The sequence below is a fragment of the Nipponia nippon genome, unplaced genomic scaffold, assembly GCF_047370975.1.
Source record: "Nipponia nippon isolate SJK-2023a ecotype South Korea unplaced genomic scaffold, ASM4737097v1 scaffold_1, whole genome shotgun sequence".
Lineage (NCBI taxonomy): Eukaryota > Metazoa > Chordata > Aves > Pelecaniformes > Threskiornithidae > Nipponia > Nipponia nippon.
In genome coordinates this window covers 26392634-26403505 of record NW_028262290.1, presented here as the reverse complement: position 1 = coordinate 26403505, position 10872 = coordinate 26392634, and positions in this window count along the sequence as shown.

Genomic DNA, 10872 nt, shown 5'->3' with positions numbered 1-10872 from the left:
CTGTCTGAACTTTTTATGCATTCTTCAAATGAATTAGTATGCTGTTTGGAACTACAGAGATATTTAGGGCCTATCTTTAACTGATATAAAGGATAAAGAGGTTGTTATCAGTCTAAGGACTTTGAGTTATATTTGTGAAACAGTAGTCCTGGTAGTAAATTTTTATTAATTACTTCTGCCGGGAAGTTAAACAGCGCCATGAGCAGCTAATGTAGAAAGAGAAGCGATACACGTCCAACACCTTTGATGTTCATGCAATCTACTGTGACAAGATCACAGAGAGGAGAGATGGGATGAGGACAGGGTGTTGCTCTTTGTGGTAGCTGGTTGGGGTTTTTTTATAAAGCTGGAGGGTTTTTTTTGTCCTTTGTTGCCCAAAACATGTTTAACTACATTCTTATTTATTCTGGAAACATTTTAATTTTTAATTCACTCTTCAGATTTCTGCCTTTGATAAGTTTTTGCTGAATTTCTCTTAACCTTAATCTACTTGCATCTTTTGTTTACAGTGCTGCATTACTTGTGCAAAAGTGTCTAATACTGTTTTTTTTTACTTCTCATATTTAGAAACAGAGAAAAGCTGGTCAGGAGGTGTGTCCATCATTTTTACTCTTGTGGCAGTGGTTTAGGGGGGCAGCTGTTCACCAGCCTGCACACCACACGGGCACTCCCAGGTAGGAGTTGGACATCTTCCCTCTGCTCCAGCCAGGAGGCTGGACATCTTCCCTCTACTCTGCTGCAAAATCAGAGGTTTCCAGTGGAGTGGGCAGCAAAGGAGGAATCATTTCATCTTTTGGGGGAAAGACCACCTTTATCAGACATTGACACTTTTATTAATTCTCTCTTAAATGACAGTTTTATTTTAAAGGTCTTTTTTTACTAAGAATTGAATTATGTTTACTTAAATGCAAATTGCGCTATTTTATTAATCCCCATTAAGTAAGAGTCCTTTTGCTTCCAGTAACACCTTAACTCCAAAAGAAATAAGGAAACACAAGGCAATTATTGCATTTGTTATTCTAGTTATTCTTAAAAGCAGGCATAAGAGAAGTAGCAGTTTTTGACAATGGTATAGCTTTTCAGGTAAAAATAAAAGCTGGACTTGTGTGTATATAGTTTGGCTACAACTGGATTTTTACGGCTAATTCCTACAAAGTACTACTTACTCTTAAAGTTGGTAACTTCATGTCACTGCAAGTTTTTACTAAATTAAACTTCGTGAGTATGACAGAAGCAAATTTATTTTCCTTATTTTGTTTTTGTTTATTTTTTGGCTGCTTATAGAATCCAGTTTTAAATATGCCACGTTTGCAGACTTTCTGCTACATTTTAAGAGTGAATGTCAGTTTTGATGTTTTTAGGTTTGTTTTTCTTCGCTTTTAATATCTAGCTACTATGAAAGTTATGTATGTATATTTTTATGTAGATATTTTCTAGGTTACTTGCAGAAAGGAATGCAGTTTGTTGAGTAAGCACAAACATTTGACATAGTAGAAATGCTGCGAAGGACACACAGAAGGGAATGTCACGTAAATGTTAAGTAAGTTCTATTTAAATAGCATGCCATTATTGTCTATTATAAATAATAAAGATTTTATTCATATAACATATAAATACACGTGTTCTTAATTTATTTGTAAACACTAGTTCTTTCTCTCTTATATGGCTAATATAAACACTTTACTTTGTATCTTTAACAACATTCCATGTATCTGTAGCACAGTTCTAAATTTTTGTTACTAATTTTTACCCAATCTAAAAAAAACCCACTTAGTAAAGATTTTATTAGAGGTCATAGAATCATAGAATCATTAAGGTTGGAAAAGACCCTTAAGATCATCGAGTCCAACCGTTAACCTAACACTGCCAAGTCCACCACTAAACCATGTCCCTAAGCACCACATCTACCCATCTTTTAAATACCTCCAGAGATGGAGACTCAACCACTTCCCTGGGCAGCCTGTTCCAGTGCCTGACTACCCTTTCGGTGAAGAAGTTTCTCCTAATATCCAACCTAAACTTCCCCTGGCACAGCTTGAGGCCATTTCCTCTCATCCTATCGCTTGTTACTAGGGAGAAGAGACCAACGCCCACCTCGCTACAACCTCCTTTCAGGTAGTTGTAGAGAGCAATCAGGTCTCCCCTCAGCCTCCTCTTCTCCAGACTAAACAACCCCAGCTCCCTCAGCCGCTCCTCGTAAGACTTGTCCTCTAGACCCTTCCCCAACCTCGTTGCCCTTCTTTGGGCACAATCCAGCACCTCGATGTCCTTCTTGTAATGAGGGGCCCAAAACTGAACACAGTACTCGAGGTGCGGCCTCACCAGTGCCGAGTACAGGGGCACGATCACCTCCCTGGTCCTGCTGGCTGCACTATTCCTGATACAAGCCAGGATGCCATTGGCCTTCTGAGCACACTGCTGGCTCATGTTCAGGCGGCTGTCAACCAACAAACACCCCCAGGTCCTTTTCTGCCAGGCAGCTCTCCAGCCACTCGTCCCCAAGCCTGTAGCGTTGCATGGGGTTGTTGTGACCCAAGTGCAGGACCCGGCACTGAGCCTTGTTGAATCTCATACAGTTGGCCCCGGCCCAATGATCCAGCCTGTCCAGGTCCCTCTGTAGGGCCTTCCTATCTTCCAGCAGATCGACACTGCCACCCAACTTGGTGTCATCTGCAAACTTACTGAGGGTGCACTCGATCCCCTCACGCAGATCATCAATGAAGATATTGAACAGGACTGGTCCCAACACTGACCTCTTGGGAACACCACTCGTGACTGGCCGCCAACTAATTTCTGGTCTTCCAGAAATATATTTTCACACCATTGGGGATTTCTGTAGGTGACTTTTGCTTCTGTACTTAGACAACAGTGACTATTGTGAGAGGATCTACACAAGATGCAGATTATGACTGCAATAAAGACTTGCATTTACGGTGGTTTCTACTGATTGTTGAAAGCTGGAGTTCAGTCGACCACTGGGGAAGTTCTGTTGGCCACTGCCACAAAGCACGCAGCTGGCTTTTTGCTGGAAGAGTAAAGCTATTTAGGACAAGGAACAAAGTTTCTGGATGCATGATGGATGTATTATTTTATGAGAAAGAGAATTTAGTTCTGAGGACAAGAGCTGTGATTATCCTGTGTGCCCCCAGGAGGGCTCCCAGGAGGAACGTGTGGGACCAGCCGTACTGGTGGCCACCCGGGCACAGCTGTTGCCCACAGGAGCCATCACAGAGGAGCTAAGCAGGCATCTGGCACAGAGCAAGCCTGATCTCCCCTTCTTCTGCTGTTCCTGTCTCACCACTTCCAAGTCAGATGCTCGCCCTGTGTGTTGCTACCAATTCAAATAATAATTTATCTCCTGCCATTGCCTTACTGTCTTTATAAGCAGAAAGGAAGCTTTCTGGCTGGCTCTGTTATGGTTCCAAGCCACATCTAGCTCTCATTTACATTCACATTGAAAGGGAAGACTCACAAGAGGAAGGCAAGAAAAGGCAAAAACAAAAGACAGAAAAGAAAATGCAACCTTCCTAAGGGCCTTAATTATATTGGCTTGGGAGAATTCAAAGCCAACAGGTCGCTGGCTCACTCCTTTATTTTTCTTTCCACACAGAGCAGTACTTCTCACATGCCTCTCAAGGTCCTTGCTTCCTTGCCAGTTTGACAAGGAGTCTGTAGTCGTTATTTGTATATGCCCTGTTCGCTGAGCAGCCACGGACTGGCAGGGGTCAGCTCCAGCTGAGCCGTTAGAGCCAAGGGGCTGTCGTCAGACCAGCTAGGTGGTAGCCAGGCAGCTGGGCAGCACCTCTGGCTACGTGTTTTTTGCTGAGCACTTTTGATGCAAAAAGTCCTGTTGCAAAACGGCAAAGATCACAAGGGAGAGAGAAGCCATATGAAATGAGCAGCATTAGTGTTACTTACACAGTCCGGGATGGCAGGACCTCAGTGGGCAGGGCAGGGGGTATAGCAGTATGGGGTCTTCCAGAGGATTTTCAGAAGTGCTGCGCAGGGAGGCTTCTGCTATGCTAAAATCCTTGCAGAGATGGAGATTCACACTAGAAACGCTGATGTTTTTTCTTATTTAGATTTAAAGTAGTTTCATTTTCTTTAGCTAGATAGTTATTTATGATAGACTTTAGCATATGTGTCAATAGCTGACTATGGTCTTCTGTTTCTGTAAATGTGGTTAATATTTCCATTAACTGCTTTGCATACGTATTGCATGCAGAAAATAATGTGGCTTCTGAAGATATGCAACTTTTAATCTTGTGGCTCAAGGTCAAAATCCCAACATGCTATGTCTATATATCTTACGTACACTGGCCTGCCATCATGCTAAACTCATTTTTTAATTAGAGAGGGAAGAGTTTGTTAGTTTACTTGTATGTCAGTAAACTTTGGCAACAACTTTGCCAAGTATAGCCAGAAGCACTGCGGTAAATGCACAGTGACAGAGCCTGCACAGTATCTGAGGCTACAATTCTGTGGAAGGGTTTCCTCTATCGCGTAGCATACGTCAGTCTAGACTGTTGTAATCGAGATCTTCTGACTCTCACAGCAGGATGGGGAACTAGCATTTTTCCCCTCCAAGTTACCACTCTGGAAACCAAAACTGTCATTGGGCAACAGGCACAAACTGAAACACAGGAAGTTTCAACAGAATATGAGGAAAAACTTCTTTCCTTTGAGGGTGGCAGAGCACTGGAACAGGCTGCCCAGAGAGGCTGTAGAGTCTCCTTCTCTGGAGATACTCAAAACCCACCTGGACACGATCCTGTGCAACCTGCTCTAGGTGAATCTGCTTTAGCAGGGGGGCTGGACTGGATGATCTCCAGAGGTCCCTTCCAACCCCAACCGTTCTGTGATTCTGTCATTGGCAGCTTGTACTTCAGCAGTCTTGCAGCAGGTGCTGCCTGCCAGGGATGCAGGTGTTCTGCACAGTCCCTATGGTACTCACACCAAATCCTGCCTTCCAGAGCCAAGTATTTAAACCCAAAAAGAGTTCTTTTGTGGATCTAAAGCAGTCTGGTCATTTCTCCCTTTTATTTAAATAGAAGCACTCAGTCAGCATGCTGATGAAATACTGCAGGTAGGAACTATTAAAGTAGTGGTCTTCAGAGCTGGACCATGGGCAAGGTTTGCCTGGACATCTCCCAGCTGGTAGGCCCAGAAGTCCTCAGAGCCCATGTTTCTTATCATCCTCGGGTCCCTGGGGAGCATATGCACTGTGCTGCACATGGGGACTGGCAGGGCTGGAGGTCAGCTACTGCTTCCTGAGGAATGTGCTTCCCAAAAATGCAGCAGGCAGCATTGAGTCCTGTGAAGGTATTCAAAATTATATCTTCCAACCACATATGGTGGAAAAGGAGGCAGTACTGCTCTTAGCATGCTGAGGGCAAACTGAGATACGTGTTTGTTAAGTAGCCTGGCTATAAACAGATCTGAAGTCAAGAAAGGGATCAGGAATAAAATTTACATGTCATCCTTAACCCTGAGGTGGCTGTAAGCTCAGAGAGGCCTCTTTCCAACCAAATTCTGTGCACAAAATTACTTTTTCAGAGCAAATGTGAGTCAACTAGTGGATCTACATGCTATTTCATGGCTAGTAGCCATTCTTAATGGCTTTTGGTAATGTGGACAGCAAGTTATGGAAGAGGTTGCCTGTACAACCCAAATGGAAAATTATACTTACACAGAAATTTAATATTTCTCCATCCAACATGCCTCTAGCTCTGAGCCATTTAGAGAAAAGTCTGTATTTAGTCTCAACACAATATCTTGTTTCAGTGTGTGCCAAAGTGCAGAACATTTCCAGGCCCCACCCATCGGAGATAAGAACACACCTTAAAGAAAGATGGACCAGATGAAACCATGATGTATTTCCTTTTCATGCAGGAGAATGACATAACTTCTTACTCACAAACAAACCAACAGATCCTTTTTTGGCACATAGGCCACTGTCTAGTCTTCAAAACACCACTAGGGTGAGTAACATCATCTGGACTTCTTGCTTGAGCAAACATCTGCAAGCACTAACTACAGATGTCCCTATTCATGCTCATTGCATGATGCAACCCCAAACACTGGCAGGGTTGACAGAGCTGCCATTTACCAACTAGTCACCTCTTTTCGGGCTCCCATATATGATTTTTATCTGCAAGAAGGCCTTGATCCGATAATCCTTATGAAGAAAAGCTTTGTTGCATTCAGAATATAGGAGTTGTATTCTGCAACCAAACATATGTATTTAAATCCCTGATTAGGACAAGAGCTCTGCAATACAAATTGTCTGGTTGTTTTCAAGGTAATGCATGAAAGAGATGTTCAGTGCATTTAAATGGAGCATAGTTTACACAAAAACTATTTTTAGAGATGAAGGATCTTGTAAAACCAAATAAGTGGGTAAGAAGATGGCAGGTGTCCTGTCACTGTTGGCTGTGGTCTGAAATCAGTGTGTAATGGCAGCCAAACATGCCAACAAATGTTGAAGGGTACTGAAAGCAGGAAATTATCACTCTCTAAAACATAACATCTTGAATAGTATGTGCTGCAGCCTCTGTCTCTCAGGTAGGAGAGCGTTAGAGAAGGAACAGAGAAGGTCAACAAACACAGTTAAGTGGTTGGACCAGGCACCTTAGGGGAAACACTGAAACATTTGGGACTTTTCGGTGTGGACAGGAGAAGGCTGAGGGGGAAATGAGTGATAATTTCAGTTTCACAAAGCTGGTGGAGAAAGTGAGTGAAAAACTGCTGTTCTTAAGGTCCCATAGGTGATATCCCTAAACAGCATCTGCTCTTGCCACTTTGCCTCCCCCTCCCAGAAACAGCACGGGGCTGGAAGCACCACTGGTCCAAAGCAGTAGGACATTTCTTCTCACTGGGTCCTTAGATTCCTTTTTGATAATTCTTCAGGGGTAGTCTGAAGTACATAAACCAAGGAATATGAATTTGCTTTGCCAAAAATACCAGAGTAAGGATTTCTGTATGGGTAGAGCACTTACTTATGTGGGACGTGACGGGGGTGTATTTATTCCATCACCTCTCTAACCCGCAGGCTTATTTACTGCAAGCTCTTTCCACACTCTCAACAGTCTAAGGGGTACCTGGAACATGGACAGGAGCCCAGCATGCTCCTGCCAAGGTGCTTTTGCATTTATTGATGGATTGTGTCAATACAGCTGCACTGGGCAGCTCTGTTCCCAGGGCTTCATCAGCTGGGCACAACATCCCAGCCACAGCACAGATGCCAGGGGAACTTGTCCAGCGGAAGCCCACATACCAAAGGATTTTAGGCATGTCCTGGTGGGGCTGGGTGGCTCCCAAGTACAACTGCTGGCAAAATCCTACCATGGGTGCCAAGGGAGCATCCCAGCCCCAGTTGCTTACTTCCAAATGGAGCAAGTCAAGGAGGACCAAACACAGCATTCATGCCACAAGATTTCATGAAGGGGAAGGGGAAAATCTTAAAGCACAGAAGACTGAAAATATAGCTTAAAAGCAACTAAAACGATATTATGGTGACAAAGCTTGAGAACATCCTGCTAGGCATCACTCAGTGATTCAACAGTGTCTAGAGAAGAAATACATCCTGAGCAACTTCAGAGCAAAGCTGTGAATTGAAGAAATACACACACACTTGTGAAAGCCACAGGCAGACACAGAAAATAGCATCCTGGCCACATAAAAATTATTGAGGTCCAGTCTGAGTTCAGTGTGAGTTAAACCGTTAAGCAATCCAGTGAAACGCACGCAGTCAGCGGAGAATGGGAGCAAAACTCAGTGGAGAATGGGTGCAAAACTCAGGGGAGCTGGAGGTCCTTCCTCCAGAGGGGCAGTGGCTGTGCTCCTCCTCGCCCCTGCCTGGAGCACTGCCTGCCCAGTGCCTGCCCCCTGCCCTCCCCCAGCTCCCCCCCAGCTCCCCTTCCCTCGGGTGGGCAGTGTCAGGTCCGGTGGGGGATGTGGCACCCTGGGGCTGGCCATACCCGCCAAGAGAGCAGGGCAAGTGGGGAAGAAATGCTAGTCCCTGTATGCGGTATGTACAGATGCAGCAGTTGAAGTCAGATAACATTCAGTGAATCCATGTGATGATAGTCTGAATTTTCTCATTGAAAATTCCCACCTCCCTTTCTCCTGTTGGCCAAAGAGCACTTAGAGTTTGGCTCTGGGCAACCCGTGTCTAACTGGAGGCTTTTGAGTACACACACGCAGAGTCTCTGCTTAGAAATGACTGCTCCTTAGAAAATAATTTGATTTTAAAATTACTTGGGCATAAGTTTCAAAACTTGGAGGAAATATGTTACACTAATCATTTTCTTAGTAAATTATTAACCAGGTGATGAGACAGCACTGGCACTGCAAAGCGAGCCACACAGGATTAGTGTGCTCTGACGTGGGCACGTTGTCCTTGCTGTCTGACAGCAGGGAACCAGTTGCAGCAAAATTACTAAAATCACAAGTAATTTGTACACTCAATTTCAGTGTCTCTAGGCAAAAAGCCGCTACTTTGATGATCTTACCTATGTGATCGCAGAGGATAAATGCAGAAATATTGCAGGCCCCTGTGTGAGGTGGTCACTGAGAGAGGAGGTCCTGCTCACCACAACGTCTGTAGGAGATTTCTGGGGTGAGAGCACCACGAGGAGGGGGCAGGTGGAGGGGTTTTCAGGCTGCACACTAACATCACGCGTTCTCTGGTTGTGGCAGATGCTGGGATTCACCCTATTTCCTGCAGCTGTCCCTACCCAATGTTAGGTCCCTATACCTGCAGGTCACTGGCCCGTGGTCCCTTCTGGAAGCAACGGCAGGAGCAAGACTTCTCCACAGCCCTTCTGGAGCATAGTGAAGAGCATAACATGGTGTTCCCTTTTTAACTGGAGTGGGCTACATTTAGGGACCTAGAGGTCACTGTATAAATCTCCCACAGAGTCTGTCACATTTAAAAGTGCTGGTGGAGTATGACCAGCAGTGTGACATTTAGCATAATTTTAACACAGGATGCCACATATGCCTTGGGTGCTACCACACATAGCATTTCATGGGTCCTACAAGTGGACAAGCATCAAAGAAACCACATTTTGTCCTGCCCTGTCAGTCCTGTGCTACCCCACTGAACCAGAACTGACAGGGACTGCAGGCAAAGTGGACAGTTCTCATTAAATATCATTTTGTGCACCTGGAAGGCACATCTGCTGAACACCAGCAGCGTGCTGAACACCACCACAGCCCACAGCATTTGCCCTCCTAACTGCGCAACCGTCTCTAGTGAGTCCAGAAAAGAGAGTCAGAGGACAACCAGCCCCACAGCTCTCACCAGCTTTTACCTCCTGCGCTTGTGGGTCAGACATGGGAATGATTTATGCAATACGTTCAGCTCCACAGCCTTCAGAGGTGTTGCAAGGAATGAGTCGCAGGGTTCACTTTCAGAGATTCAAGTATTTATTAGTCCAGGGATCTCGCCAGTAAAACACCATTAATACTCCTTAACATCTTGTCTCTTCTCTGGGTGCCACAACTTTCCCTAAAAAACACTCCCAGAGAGAAAGAAGAGCTGTAGCTGATCGTAGAGGCAATACTGCACAGAAATCAGCTGCTTCCTTCCTCTGCTGCAGCCCTCTGTAGATCACGTTATCGATCTCCTCTTGTCAGGAGCCCTTCCTCCTGTTTATATCTGCACTCCAAACAGCCCAAGAGGCAGAGCTCTGGTCCATGGTCTTTAAAGCTTTCCAGGGGCTTGACGTTGAAAGGTTTGTATTTGTGGTGTTGAAAGTTTAGCCACACAGAGGGTTAAATCCACTGTGCATGCATTGATTTTATTGAAAATGTCTTTCTTTTACTTGACTAAATTTTATCAATAATTCTCTCAAATCCAAAAGCACGTAGCACCCTGAAAATCTACATAGTGCCATAATGATTAATAATTCCTTAGTGTAGTTTTGTCCCAAAGCATAAGTAAACCTTTCTTCTTGCAGTTAATCTGTCATGATTAAATTAATTAAAGCTGGACATGCCCCCTAATTCCTCTTACTGATCTGATCTATCTTCCTAAAAAGAGTTTTTTGTAACAGTTATTACACTATAACTGGCATTTTGTGTGTTCTTTGACTTTTTTTTTCTTTATTTGTTTTATTTTATTTGGACTCCATGAGTTTTGCCATTTTGGCCTTGGTGCGCTCACTGCGGTGACTCATGTATTCCACAGCTACTGCCAGATCTCTGGGGCCGATGTTGTAATTATCGCATTAGGATCTGTCATTGTAGCCCTGACTTAATAACTAGCCAGAGCAGTGATTAGAATCACTGATTGATCTGTTCCACGGTTTTGGACGCTCACATCTGAGATGAACAGAGGGATTGTGGCTATTAAGGGTTTGAAATGTCAGCATTCCAGATTAAATTAGTATTAATTAGTCATTCCAAGTACACTAGCTGTTATGTATAGCAAGCATTTCTGCATTTGATAATCTGGTGATGATCAGCTAAAACCGTGATTCAGATTCATCTCATAAGATGCAGAAGAAAGCCCTGGCCTTTCCTCTGTGCCCACAACTTGCTGAAGCCATGCAGATCACAGCAGATGACCAGGGTCACTTCCAGGTGAAACACATGATGCCCTTCAGGAATGCAACTCGGGCATTGCAGTCCCAGGGGAGCATTTGGTCCACGGGACCGGGCTAGACCTGGTCCAAAGCAACAAAAGCCCTGAAACATACAGAGTGTGGACCCTCAGCACCAGCTCTCTCACTCCACATCCAGAGGCTGGACAGTAACACACCCCGACAGTGTCTGAGCAAACCGAAGCAACAGCTTCACGGAGGGGATGCTGTTGCTGGTGCTTCTTCACCCCATAGCTTCCTCCATGCTGTCCCTGAAAACTCA